Below are 14,878 nucleotides of genomic sequence, written 5' to 3'. Positions count from 1 at the left end.
CTGTCTCACATGACTCTCCCAGGTTGCAGCTGTGAGGCAGCTCAGCTGAGAAAGTGCTTCCTTCAAACCCTAGTGCTGTTGGCAAGTCTCAGGAGCCTGATGCCACAGGCATTGCTGACCCCCTGAGAGGCCCAGAGGACACAGATGGCTCAGAAAACCTGACCCCTGGTGGAAATGCATTCCAATGACTCGGATGCATCCATATTGGACTTTTCAGCAAGAATTTCCAAAAAGAGGCCTGATTTCAAAGGGAAATAGATACTCCGGACTAGGTCACAGAGAAAGGCTGCTCAGACGTGGAAAGTCTTGGAAAGTTTCTGCCTGGGCTCGAGGCAGAAACTTCTCATTTCCTTTCCCTTAAGTCTGTGCAGTGCCATCTCTTCCTCCGCCCCTGGTTTTGTGTGTTTTCTTTTCCTTCTAGACTCTCAGATCCCAGAAAGCAGGAGGCACTGCTGGTTCACCTCGCTTCCCCAGTGCTCGCTACTGCCTGTGGCCAAGTAGGTTCTTGGTCATGGACGGACTAAGCTTGTGTCTGAAACGCACTGCAGAAACATTTCAAAAGCAGTTGGCTTTCTCTGATGAGAGTTTTGCTGGCTGGAAAGGTGCTGCGGGGACACTTCTCAGCAGGGCTTGATTTTGAGTGCCAGGGAAAGAGCAGAGATTGGAAGAGAGGCGCGTTTCACTAGGATACACTCCGCTATCTTTGTTTTACGTTTAAATGAAACATTTGGGTCTACCTAAAACCTGGAGGACACATTAAGGGCAATTTCCCCAGCGTGATTCAGGTTGCTGATTAGTGAACTGAGGCCTCCTGGAGTACTCTGTTTGTGTTACTGATTGGTTAAGGGCTGTTTCCCAGCGCGGGGTGAGTTCATTTTCCCTGGGAGAACTGGAGAGCGGTGCCTTTCAGGCATAGCCAGAGCCAACTCACTCTTCAAAGTACAGATTTCCTGAGCTGAAGCTCTTGAGCTCTCTTCCTAACTGCACAGGAAATAACGAAATGTCAGCTGCACAGTATGGTGCTGAGCTAATCCCCATCAAAATAAGTCTGACCTTTGTCCTCAGCTTTTGGGAGGTAATCCCTAGGGTCTTTCTTCTCCTGGGGGCAGTGGAGATAGTCTAACAATGTGATTTAGGCTGGGGGCTGGTCACACAAAAAAGACCTACAGCCTCACACTGTTCTTGTGCTTTGGGGCATCATTAAGTAAAATAAAGGTTAGCCCTGGATAGTGTGACAGTCAATCTAATAACCAAGACGGCTACTAAGTGATGGTGGCTGGGTGGTATATGCAGAAGGATATGCCGGACAAAGGGATGATTCATGCTCCTGGGAGGATGAAGCAGGAAGGCACGAGATTGCATCTATCACGCTACTCAGAATGGTGCACAATTTAAAACTTATAAATTGTTTTTTCTGGACCTTTCCATTTGGTATATTCATACCACAGTTGACAGCAGGTAACTGAAACCGTGGAAAGCAATACTGCTGATAAGGTGAGGCTACTCTGTTCAACACAGCACCAGAGTGATCCTGTCAAACTCTGAATTAGATCATGAGCTTTCCACTGGCTCGTGTTTTTTTCAGAGTAGATGTCAGAGTGCTTACAATGTCACAAGAGCTCCCTCGAGCTCTCTGCCCACTCTCCCACCTGCCCGCTCTGCTCCAGCGATAGCGGACTCCATGCTGCTCCTTGAGCACTCCAGGTACCCTCTGGCCTCGGAGCCTTTGCACGTGCTGTCCGCGTCTCCTAGAATATTCTCCCAAATATCTGCCTGCCTTGTTCACTCTCCTCTGTTAAGCATCTTCTTCAAATGTCATCTCTTTAAATGCCTTCTTACTCTTGTTTATGATCTCAACAAGCTGCCACCTCTCAGCCCCTGTCCTGGCACCATTGATGTTTATAATCCTGCTCTAGATTCCCCCACGCACCCATGGCCCTTATTACTGTCCACATATTATCTAATACAGTATAGTTATTCTGTTTTTTGTCTCCTTCCTCTATATGTAAGTTGCATGAGGGCAGGAAATAGTGTCTGTTTTATTTTCTGATGTATACCTACAACAGTGTTTTGGATATTAGATGCTCAATATTTATTTAGCTCAATACTAAGTAAATAAATAAGATTCTACTTAGATGAATGAGACATGTATGGGGAACAGCTTTCTAGGCATAGAAAAGATGAAAAGGAATCACAAAGAAGAGAATTACACATTTTACTACATACAAATTTAAAACTTTATCATGTATAACAAAACACAAAAATAGGCTACTATACTGTACTATACTTTAGAAAACCCCAGATCTCATCCAAAGGAAGACCTTTTTAGGTTTTAGAGTAAATGAATGCCCATAATAACAATTCAAGCTTTAAGTCATATTTCCCATTCTGGGGGGGAAAAAAGTTGAGGTTATTATGTGCATTTTTGCTGAAGGCTGCCTACATATCTTCATATTTTCTCCATAGTACTGATATAAACTAGGAGTTCGTTATGAGACTTCTACCCACTCTTAATTCCATATTTGTTTTTCAAAATTTCCACTAGCCCCTTGAATCAAATGTTTATTTTAAGCATTATTTTAAGCAAACAAAACCTAAAAAATTAGAAAGGACATTTTGAGCCTTCACTGGAATTTAAAGTAAGTTTTAAAAAAAAATTTCAGGTGGAATTATCTTAATGATATTAAATGGTTCTGCTATAAATAATTTTCTAAGAAATTTAGATAAAAAGCTTTTAGGTAATTAAGACCAATTTTTGACATTTGTCTTTCAATCAGAAAGGCTTTGAATTAAAGCTGAGAACAGACTAAGGAGACTTCCGGCTGATGTCCTGTATTCTCCTCTAAGCTGGCACTACCCACAGACAGAAGGCACTTTCTAGCCCACCCCTCACTGTGCAGGTGAGAAAACCAAAACTTGGGAGGTAAGCATGTTCCGTTTCTCAGATAATTTTGACATCTGGGCCATCTCAGTTTCAGTGTCTATTTATGACTTTCTTTTCCCATGTGAGTTGAGATTTTCTTGGTTCTTCATATGCTGAGTAATTTTGGATTATATACTGAACATTTTGAATGTTATGCTATGAGACTCTGGGTCTTTTCTAAGTCCTATGGATAACGTTGGTATTTTTCTCTTAGCAGATAATTTACCCAAATGGTTAAGGCTGCAAGTTCTGTTGGTTGTGGTTTCACCATTAGTTCTCCTTTCAAAGGCTTTGCTGTGCTATTCAGATATGTCCTGTGGCTGCACCATGTGGTGGCCAGTCTGGGATCTGGATAGAGGTCTGTTCCTTAGCTATGGTGTTCAGGGTTAAATCCATGCACAGAGGTAAGCTAGGGGTTCATAAAGAAATGTTATAGGGTTATATTCCAAAATGTCTCTCTTTATACTCTCCCTGGCCCTTCAGAGTGCCCTGGGCTCTCCCCTTTCAGTCCTGGGCCAGAAAACTGGGGCTTTCGTTACTGTGTCCTCCGTGCACTTCCTGTGAGGGCATCCGCATTTGGTACAGATGGGAGGGGAGTTGGATGAGAGAAAGAAACAACAACAACAGGGGTTTGTTCTCCCCTTCTTGAGATTTCAGCTTCTTCAATTGCAGAAAAAGTTTCCTCTTCCTCAGAGTTTTAGGTCTCTGTCCCGGTCATTGCTGCAGGATTGCTGGGGGATTAGAGAGTAAGAAAATGAAAAGAAAAACAAACAAAAACACCAAAGAGTTTTCCCACTCTCTCTGAGGATCAGAAACCCCTATGCATGCTCTTCAAGCAGATCTAGAAGGCTTCTAGAACTCTCTCTGCTTATGTCCTTCCAGGGTCAGGCTTGCTTGAGCCCAAGGAGAAACCAGAGTTAAAACAGCAAACTGACTGTGTGTTTGGTGGGACTTTGAATCCTGGTCCTCTTTCCTGATCCTCCTGCCACTGTTTGCTTTTCAGTCATTAACTAGCCACACCATGCATTCTATCCAGACCAGAGTGAAACATTTCAATTTAAAAAGTACAAATTTAGAAAATGTGTTTAATAAAAAAAATAGATGAGAAAGAACATTAGAAATTGACCACCCTAATAGAACTACTGTGTACATTTGGCATATGCAACCTTCCAGATATTTTCTGTGTATATACATTGGTTTAATACATAAAAATGAACTTGGTATAGATAAGTGATAAAAGCATGAATCCTGCCTAGTTTGAAATTCATCTCATAACTTGAGTGATCTTGAGCAAACTACTAAATTTCTCTTTATAAAATACTCATAAATAAACATCTGTAAAATGGGACTGTAGTCCTCACAGGTTGTGAGGGTTAAGTTAGTTAACATCTGTAAAGCATTCAGTAAACTACTTGACACATACAAAGTACTATATGTGTACAGGCTATTATGTGATCACCCTTTAAGTCAACTCAACTAAGATACACGTAATGTCTGCTATGTGGCTGTCATTAAGAAGCTGTAGGACATTTGGACTGATGACTTACTTTTTTTTTTTTTTTTTGTTAATCCTCCCCCAAGGATATTTTTCCATAGATTTTTAGAAAGAGTGGAAGGGAGAAGGGAGAGACAGAGAGAAACACATTGTGCGAGAGACACATCGATTGGTTGCCTCCTGCATGCGCCCCAACCAATAGTCGGGTTGGAGGGAGCTCAGATATGAGAATGGGGTGCTCTGGAAGTCACATAACATCTTGTAGGTCTGGAACATAGAAACTGGCGTGGAGGTGTGACTGCCCACAGAGGGGCAGGTGTGCCCCTCGCTTTTCTCATTTGTCTTTTAAAAAATCGATTTTTCTCCCCTTTGGGCCAGAAGATAAGGATGTTGATGGGGTCCAGGAAATTCTACCCCAAAATGTAGCACTTTGGTATAGTGAATATTTTAAGCTGCAGGAACTAGAGAAAGGACAGGTTCGGAAGGGCTCTCTTACCTACCCCTCCCCTGAAGCAGGTTGTAAGGCCTCTTGTGGGAGGTGCCCGTCCTGTACCTGGAGGAAAGGCGTGTCCTCATCTCCAAAGGTGGAGGGAGTCTGAGCGAAAAGGTCTTGCCCAGTTTCCCCAGTTTACTACCCTGAGCTCTTACCCTTTGTCCTTTCACATATTTCCCACAACTTTCTACTCTTCATTAAATATAGTATAAAAACGCTCAGGTTTAACCTTTCCTTCAGATCTTCATTTCTTCATGAAGGCTCCCATGTAACATAAAACTCATATTAAACAAATATGTATGCTTTTCTCCTGTTACTATCTTTGTCAGTTTAATTTTCAGGCCCAGCCAGGGACTGAAGAGGGTCATGGAAAAGTGTTCCTCCTCTAAAATACTAAAAAGGAATGCTAATTGTACTTTTTAAAAAATTCTTTAGTGCAAGGCCATTTGGATTGGTGAGTTTCTATCTAATGAGCTTTAGTGGCTCCCGAGGGCAGTTCCCAGTTCAGCGTTGTGCAGTAATTGATCAATGAAGCAAAGTCAATAAAAAAATACTAAGAATAAGGCAAATTGTCCAATATGGTAATCTAAAATGTTATATATATGCATTTTATATACACATTATAATAAACTAGAGGCCTGTTGCATGAAGAGATTCATGCAATAGGCCTTCCCTTCTCCTGGCTGCCAGCACAGGTTTTCCTCCGGCACCCGGGACCCAGGCCTTCGCTCTGGCCGGAGCCGCCTTTAGTCTTCTGTCTTCACTGCTCCGGCTCGCCTTCAGTCTTCCCTCTGCCGCTTGGAGCCTATGTATGCAAATTAACCGCCATCTTTGTTGGCGGTTAATTTGCATATCATGCCGATTAGCCAATGGGAGGTGTAGCAAAGGTACGGTCAATTACCATGTTTGTATATTATTAGATAGGATTTTAGATATAATAACATAAAATACATTTAAAAATATATTTAAAAATTTTGATGTTTAAGGGTTTTATAATTTTAGTTATGTGGTATAAACTCTTAATATACTCATGATTCCAGATAAAGAAGATTCTACTGTATTGAGAATAATTATTTCTATTGGTAATATGAAAAGAAGTATTTGCTCTAAAATGATGAATACTATCCTTTAAACTTTATGATGTATGTTTTTCTTAAATAGTAATTCACATTATCTTGAATCTTAATATATTAAGACTTCTTAAACCAAGGGTATATTGAAATGTTTTATATTGAATAAATTCCTTTTTGGTCTTCATTTAAAGTTTCTTTTTTATTGTTGACATTATTACAGATGACCCCTATTTCACCCCTACTTCCCCCTCCACCCAGCTCCCACCCCAACCCAGGCCTTCACCACATTAGTGTCTCTGTCCTTGGGCTATGCATATCTCTATATATAAAAGCCTAAGTGACCTTTACAACCGGTTGCCATGATGCACACTGACCACCAGGGGGCAGACACTCAACGCATGAGCTGCCCCCTGGTGGTCAGTGCACTCCCACAGCCAACCTCCCCTGGCCAGCCCCGATCAGCCCCAATTGGCCCTGATTGCGGGCCAGGCCAAGGAATCCCACCCATGCACAAATTCTTGCACTGGGCCTCTAGTATGCATATAATTTCTTTGGTTAATCTCTTCCTGTCCCTCCACCCCACTCCCTTCTGAGATCTGTCAGTTTGTTCCATGCATCCACTGTCTTTTTAAATAGTTCACGTAAGCTACGCATTAGAGCAGATATATTAGATAAATTCTAAGAAACTAAGCATGATTCTTAAAGTTGACTATTTTCCCTCATTCCTATGCTTTCTGCCCTCTGATAGTAATTACCCCCTACTTTAGTCATTTCCCCCATTAATAGTGCAAATGGCTAGCGTTTATTGAACACCACCTGTGTCGAGCACTGTGCTGTGCATTACATATGTTTTCTCATTTAATCCTCACTACAGTCCTATCTATTAGACTCTTGTTATTTCCTCTTCCTAAATGAGAAGGCAGGAACCTAGAAATCTTAAAAAGCTTTCCCAGGTCTCACAACAAGGTTTCACACCCAGATCTGTTGGAAGCCAAGACCCCCAAGAAATTACTGATGATGATACAGAAATAAATGGCCCATGGAAAAGTAGGGAAGATGTTTTGCAATTTCTCCTGGGACAACTTCTTACTCCTACATTTATTCCTTCCATCCTCATCCATCTCTCCTATTTGATTTCTATAAGGGAGTATTTCTCCAGGCAAAGAACACTTCTGACCTCTGAAAGAGAAAGAGAATGGAAAGACAGCTCATATTTTCCTTCGGGTTGGAAGATATTTTGCAATGACCTTTATCAGTTGTTTTAACAAATGATGTCATGGTAGCCTGGTCTAGTATGTGCGAACGCTCAGATATGCCCATGTGACCAGACATTCTCGGAGGACAATGTCTCCATTTCTACTCTCTGAAGTGGAGATTTCGAGTGGATGCTGGTACCATGCAAAAGGGGACTATCTTTGATATTGTCATTTTACAGATGTACTATATTTTCCAGCTGCTAACCTGAGATGTGGAAATAATGATCTTGAGCTTCATTCCACCCTCTGTTAGAGCTGAACCTTGTAATTTTGCTCGTCAGATTTGCAAATGAAGGTTATCTTATACTGTTTAGCTTGGGTAAATGTTATCACTGTGGGTGGTTGTACACCTCCTGTCATGCTGATGGGAAGCTTGCCTGCCTGCGTTCCCCGGGCCTCCTGCCGAAGGAGAAGCTGTGCAAAAGGCCCTGGAAATCTAGGGAGTGAGCAGTTAGGAAGAGGATGGCAGGAACCAGAGCATCCACCTACAATGTCTCCGCTTCCCTGGTTCTTGAGAACTTAAGCATCAGTTCCCTTACTAGCAACAAGAGGGGCCTTATTACAGTGCTTTACAGATTACAAAGCACTTTCACGAATATTATCTTAGCTTAGTAAGCACAGTAGCCCTGTGAGATAGGCTTCATTATCCTCATTTTCTATGCTGGGAAACTGAGTTCTATTAAATGGGAAAATCTAATTCCAACGAGGTTTTCCAACTGGAAATCCAATGTAATTTCACCAGCCTAGAGCTTGCCCACTGTGAAGGATAGTGATGGAAACAGGTATTACGGGCCTCAGAAATTCCCATGTTCCTTCCCCCCACCCCAGCCTTCTCTGCCCTCAGCTTTATACCCCTCACTCCTTTTGCTTCAGTCACCTGCTTTCTTGCTGTTGCTTGAGCACTCCAGCCACATTCAGGGCTCAGAACCTGGAATCCTTCTCCCCAGATAGTGGCACAGCTCATTCTCTCACTTCCCTCCGGTCTCTGCTCAAATATGACCTCATCAGAGACCACCGTCCCTGGAAGCCCCATGGAGTAGTGGTCCTCATTACTCCCTGTCTGCTTTACCTCAGTGCACCGAGGATGGGGTGGAGGGTGCCCAAGCACAGACCAACAATGAGGAGACACTAAAACTCAGTCTGCTTTTTATTATCACTGTGCACCCAGAATTCTAAATGTTGCTGATGAAATACTCTCCTGAGAAAAAAAAAAACAAAAAAAACCTTTGGTTGGTCTAAGTTCTAAACAATTTCTGTGATTACTTTTGAGTTATAAAAATCTATGTGTACACTTTAAATTAGCACATTTTATTACTTATCCTTTAGCAAGCATGGTGTTCTATTTGGAAGTTAACTTAGAGAACTCTAAACAATATAATTAGCACCATGGCTATCCGTGTTTGTACGTAAATTTGTAACAGTTCAGAGTCATTCGAGCTTGCTTTGAGAGTAGTTGGAATTCCAACTCCTGTGATATAGACGTATTTCTATGTAAGAATCAACGATGGGCAGCAATAAATGGACAAATCTAGCTACAATAGTCCCCCCTTATCTGCGGTTTGCTTTCCGAGGTTTTGCATTCTGCGGTTTCAGTTATCCACAGTCAACTGTGGTCCAAAAACTTAAATGGAAAATTCCAGGAATAAACAATTCATAAATTTAAATTGCACACCATTTTGAATAACGTGACAAAGCCTTGTGCCGTCCCACTCCATTCCACTACCAATGGGAAGCATCCCTTTTCCTGTGTGTCCACACTGTAGTAGCTCCCCACCCCTTAGTCACTTGGAGGCCTTCTCTGTTATCTGTCCACTGTCCTATTATCACAGTGTCTGTGTTCAAGTAACCCTACTTTACTTAACACAATATTTCCATAACTTGTATTATAATTTATTGTTATAATTGTCCTATTTTATTATTAATTGTTGTTAATCTCTTACTGTGCCTAATTTATAAATTAAACTTTATCATAGGTATGTATACATAGGAAAACACATAGTATACATACTTAGGGTTCAGTGTAATTCTGAATTTCAGGCATTATCTGGGGGTCTTGGAACATACACCCAATGGAAAAGGGGGGACTACTGTATATTCAATTGAATATGCAAAAAAGATATATTTTGATGAAATCATTGACAAATTTGCAGCAGTTAGGCTTAAAAACAGAAGCCATAAATTTATTCATTTATGTGAGAGACCAACATTTCCTCTTTTTCTAAAAATATACATTAATATATTTTAAAATTTTAATCTATTTTTCCTTTTTTAGTATTTAATTATCTTTCATTATTTTTTATTAATTTTTTTTACTCACATGATTATAAATATAAAGTTCAGCAAAACAAAAATTTCATTCTCTATTTTGCTTTTCTGGACATTATTAACATGTTTTGTATTAGTTATCTATTGCTACATAAAAAATATTATCACAAACTTAGCAGCCTAAAAGGACACACTTTTACTATCTCATAATGTCTGTAGGTCAGGAGTGAGGCTGTGGCTGGCCTGGGCTCTCTGCTTCAGGGTCTCAGGCTGCCATCAAGTTGTCAGCTGAGGTTAGTCTGGGACGGATCCGAGTTGGCTGTTGGCAAGATTCAGTTCCTCATGGGACATTGAACAGAGGGCCTCTATCTCTTGCTGGATGTTGGCCAGAGGCTGCCCTCAGCTCCTTATCATTAGGCCTTCCCAGCATGGCCCTTGCTTCCTCAAAGCCAACAAGAAAGAGAGCCTCCAAGCAAGATGAGTAACAACCTTATGCAACATTATCACTTCCCATCACCTTGCCTTAATCTGTTGATGAGAAGCAAGTCACACGTCCTGCCCACTCACAAGGGGAAGAAATTACACAAGGCATGAGCAGCAGAAGGTGGGTATCATGGGGTTCCCTGAGTGTCTGCCTGCTACATGTTTCATTTCATGATTATTAAATACTAGGTGCACATCATAGTGACTGGTCGTTCCAGTCATTCTGGTCATTCCGTCATCCGGTTGCTTGGCTTTTATATATATAGATAACTTTTCACATATTCATTTTGCCACATAAAGGAGAACAAATTAAGAAATAATCTGCTCTGGGTATCAAATACACTAGGTCCACCAGTGCCCTTACCCTACTTGATTTTATTCATAGCACTTGCCTAATTTATTGTATATTTTTATTGTTTTATATAACTTTTTTTTTAATATATTTTATTGATTTTTTACAGAGGAAGGGAGAGAAGGATAGAGAGTTAGAAACATCGATGAGAGAGAAACATCGATCAGAGGAAGGGAGAGAGATAGAGAGTCAGAAACATCGATGAGAGAGAAACATCGATCAGCCGCCTCCTGCACATCTCCTACTGGGGATGTGCCCGCAACCCAGGTACATGCCCTTGACCAGAATCGAACCTGGGACCTTCCAGTCCACAGGCCAACGCTCCATCCACTGAGCCAAACTGGTTTCAGCTTATAAAACATTTAATTAATTAATTATATTAATATATAATAAGAAATATATATTTAATTAATATATTTTTTATATAATTTTATACAGTGCTTATGTATTTCATATGTTATATATTAATTTGTTCATTGCAATCTCCCCTTTATATCCTTCCTGAGAGCAGAACTTTTTTTTGCTGTGTTCACTGTATTCAGCACCTAGAGATCTGGCTAGTGCATAGTAGGATCTTTGTAAATATTTGGTGGATAAATATGTGTAATCTTCAGAAGCATTAATTTAGAAAAATAGTAGCCTCTCCACATGTTTTTCAATCTCATAGATATTTCAGTTAATTTTTATTATTGTGGTTTATGTGTACTTGTTTTAAAATAAAAATCATAGTACAAGGCTTTCATGGAGAAGAGCAGTCCTCTCTATGCGCCAGCTGCTCCCCAGAACCAACTACCCTCAAGTCTTTTCTTTCTTGCCCCTTACTTCTCCCTCCTCGTTTCTAAATAATTTGTATCTCTAACCCTGTACTTCATCGATGTGATGCTAAAATAGCTGAATGAAAAGTAAGATTTGGGCCAATGGCCCACAATTTTTTGTTTCAGTAATACTGAATGGCAGTTCATGGTAACAGATCTAGCTTCTGGCTATGCTGCAGTTTGGAAATTTGTAGCTTCTGGCAAGAATTCTACACCTCTCAGGCAGAAGAGGTGAAACTGACTTTCTGAAATTTTCTTTATGGGTAAGAATGGGGTTAAAGAACAAGCCCAGAAGGTGACCAGGAACAGTAATTTAAGTGTGTGCATGAATCCTCCAGATTCAAAGACAGCACACTCTGCAGGAAGACAGAGTTTAGAGCAAAGAAAGGACTACTGTTTTTGGAGATGGATGCTGCTTTGCCCATAATTCCAGATAAATAGATGATAGATGATAGATAGATAGATAGATAGATAGATAGATAGATAGATAGATAGATATAAATCCCACAAAATCTGGTTGACAGCAAAGGGTTAGAGATCTGATTATGACAGAAGAGAAGGACTTAAATTTTATGAGACCTGAGAGAGAGTTACCCTCTGTAACCCTGGACAAGTGAAAGAGAATCAGAGGCACATTTAAAAAATATATATTTTTTTATTTATTTCAGAGAGGAAGGGAGGGGGATAGAAAGATAGAAACATCAGTGATGAGAGAGAATCATCAATCGGCTGCCTCCTGCACACCCCACACTGAGGATCGAGCCCACAACATGGGCATGTGCCTCACTGGGAATCGAACGGTGAACTCCTGGTTTGGAGGTCAAAGCTCAACCCCTGAGCCATGCCAGCTGGGCCAGAGGCACATTTTAAAAGCCACTATCATTTGGGTTTTCTGTTAAATGCAGCCAAACTTAACTCCTAACTGATAGAGATTCAAAAGCGTCTGCTACCTTAGGATTATACCCAGTCTTAAAATACCAAACAAGTTGTATACTGGACTGCACTCACTCTCTCTAATCTCAAAGAAAATTATCCCAGACCATGAGTGTTGCAAAAATACCAGACCATTTGACTTTTCTACCCTTCCCATTGCCATAACGATAGGACCTCTTTCATAGACCTACTGGCTCAGAAATGAATGTTCCACTGCTGGTCCCTTTTCTTAAACAGGCTGTCTTTCCTAAAGTAAACAGCACGCAGCTGTTTCCATCCTGCTAAATGAAAGAAGACTACCATACTCAGAACGGAAATTCCAGGAACTTGCATTTTAATTAACATGGAAATAATTTCCACGGAATAAATATGTATCTGAAGCTTATGCAGTCCCAGGGAACAATGGGGACAAATGCAGATTGATCTAATCTGGTTGCAGTTAGGAACATGAGTGTGTGTTGGGGAACATGGTGTGGAAAGTTGACATTCAATCCAATTAGGAAGGGCAAAGTAAAAATGATGAAAGCAATTTCCCTCGTCCAGTTAAATTAGTCATCCAAATAACAGGCTAAGCTTTGACCTTCCTGGGAAGGGTCAGACTGGCTTCTAATGGTCATTAAATAAAGAGGCAGCCTATTCTTGCAACTGTTTAATATGCAGGACTTACGGAAATATACTTTAGGTTAAAAATCAGCCAAGGAAAAGTTGGCAAGAATTTCTCTAATGTATTCTTATTGTTTTTATTTATCATTTTTTAATTTGGAGAAACAGAAAGAGTGCATCAGACTAAAGGGAACATGGGGTCTAATAAGCAAAATGCAGAGGTCACTTTCTACTTCTTGCAAATTTGTGTGGCAGATGCTAAAGTAAGGAGGTTTTTAAAAAATAGCTTCTCAGGGTGCTCCTCCAAGGTCTCACTTGAAACAGTTGAGGTGCACCATTGGCATTTGTAAAGATACACAACTCCTAGCCCGGCCGGTGTGGCTCAGTGGTTTAGCGTCGACCTATGAACCAGGAGGTCATGGTTCTATTCCTGGTCAGGGCACATGCCCGGGTTGTGGGCTCGATGCCCAGTGTGGGGTGTACAGGAGGCAGCTGATCAATGATTCTCTCATCATTGATGTTTCTATCTCTCTGTCTCTCTCCCTTCATCTCTGAAGTCAATAAAAATATATTAAAAATAAAGATACACAACTCCTTAATCAGACTGATGACTAGAGGTTAAGGATCCCCTTGATTCTGCCCTAGGCTCTCATTCCCAGCTACTGTTGCTTACAGGGATGAACACCTTGCCATTTTCATCCAACAGCCCATGCTATAGGTATATGCAAGTTAAGTCAAATATATTTTTCTGGCTCATTAAAGTCTAAGTTGTCATGATAAAAGCAGATTATAAACACTGAATTAATAGCACAGATTTTAAGGCTATTTTCCCCTGATTCATGCATCTCTTTTGCCCCCATTTTCTCATTCAGATTCAGATTCAACAAACATATTAGGGATTCATTAAGTGCTGAGCCCAGACTAGAGATTTCATGAAACCTTCCATTACCTGGCCTTCTAGTTGGGGGAGGTCTGAAGATATACCCTGAGATAGATGTTTTGACTCAGAATAATGCTACTTCAAAATGTCAGTGTGTTATCATCCTGGTGTGTAACTAAAGCGTGTAACTAATGCAAGAAATATTTGGAGTCATATTCTAATATTATTATTACTAGTGGCCTGGTGCATGAAATTCATGCACGGGGGAGGGGGGAGGGTGTCCCTCAGCCCGGCCTGGGACATCCCTCTTGCAATCCGGGACATTCCTCTCCAATCTGGGACATCCCTCTCGTAATCCTGAACCACTGACTCCTAACCGCTCACCTGCCTGCTTGTCTGATTGCCTCTAACCATCAGCCTGGCTTGTGTCTGAGCAAAGCTCCCCCTGTGGGAGCGCACTGACCACCAGGGGGCAGCTCCTGCATTGAGCGTCTGCCCCCTGATGGTCAGTGTGTGTCATAGTGACCAGTCATTCCCAGTTGTTCTGCTGTTAGGGTCAGTTTGCATATTACCCTTTTATTATATAGGATAGAGGCCTGGTGCATGGGTGGGGGTTGGCTGGTTTGCCCTGAAGGGTGTCCCGGATCAGGGTGGGGGTCCCACTGGGGTGCCTGGCCAGCCTGGGTGAGGGGCTGATGGCTGTTTGCAGCTGGTCATACCCCCTTCAGGGTGGGGGTCCCCACTGGGGTGCCTGCCAGTCTGGGTGAGGGGCTGAGGGCCGTTTTCAGGCTGGCCAAGCCCCCCTGGCAACGGAAGCTCCCAGCCTCTCCTTTTTTTCTTTTTATTCTGGGATTTATTTACCTTCTATAATTGAAACCTTGTAGTCTTGAAAGGAGCTCAGATCCAGCCAGGGGAGGTGGGAGGGAAGCCTCCTGCTCGCTCCATGGCCATGGCCGGCTGAAAGCAGGTATCTGGGGTTTATTTACCTTCTATAATTGAAACTTCATTGCCTTGAAAGGAGCTCAGATCCAGCCAGGGGAGGTGGGAGGGAAGCCTCCTGCTCGCTCCATGGCCATGGCCGGCTGAAAGCAGGTATCTGGGGTTTATTTACCTTCTATAATTGAAACTTCATTGCTTTGAGTGGAGCTCAGAGCCAGTGTGGCAAGCGGGAAGCTTGGCTTCCTCCATCATTGGGGCAACCAAGCCTCTTGCTTGCTACAGCTCCGTGGCTGCTGGCCGCCATCTTGGTTGGATTAATTTGCATATAGTTGCTCTGATTGGCTGGTGGGCATGGCTTAAGGCATAGC

General features: G+C 41.8%; 1 long non-coding RNA gene across 1 annotated transcript in view; it reads left to right on the top strand.

The window, feature by feature from the left end:
* The first annotated feature begins 11,285 nt into the window (after positions 1–11,285).
* Positions 11,286–14,878, top strand: part of LOC106728008 — a 28,313-nt gene continuing 24,720 nt past the window's right edge. Inside the window, exon 1 of the long non-coding RNA XR_001364237.1 lies at positions 11,286–11,386. This is a non-coding gene — a long non-coding RNA (uncharacterized LOC106728008). The remainder of the gene's footprint in view (positions 11,387–14,878) is intronic.

The sequence above is a fragment of the Myotis brandtii genome, unplaced genomic scaffold (genome assembly GCF_000412655.1).
Source record: "Myotis brandtii unplaced genomic scaffold, ASM41265v1 scaffold517, whole genome shotgun sequence".
NCBI classification, from domain to species: domain Eukaryota; kingdom Metazoa; phylum Chordata; class Mammalia; order Chiroptera; family Vespertilionidae; genus Myotis; species Myotis brandtii.
The sequence above is the reverse complement of the archived record's forward strand: the minus strand, read 5'-3'. Positions and strand labels throughout refer to the sequence as shown.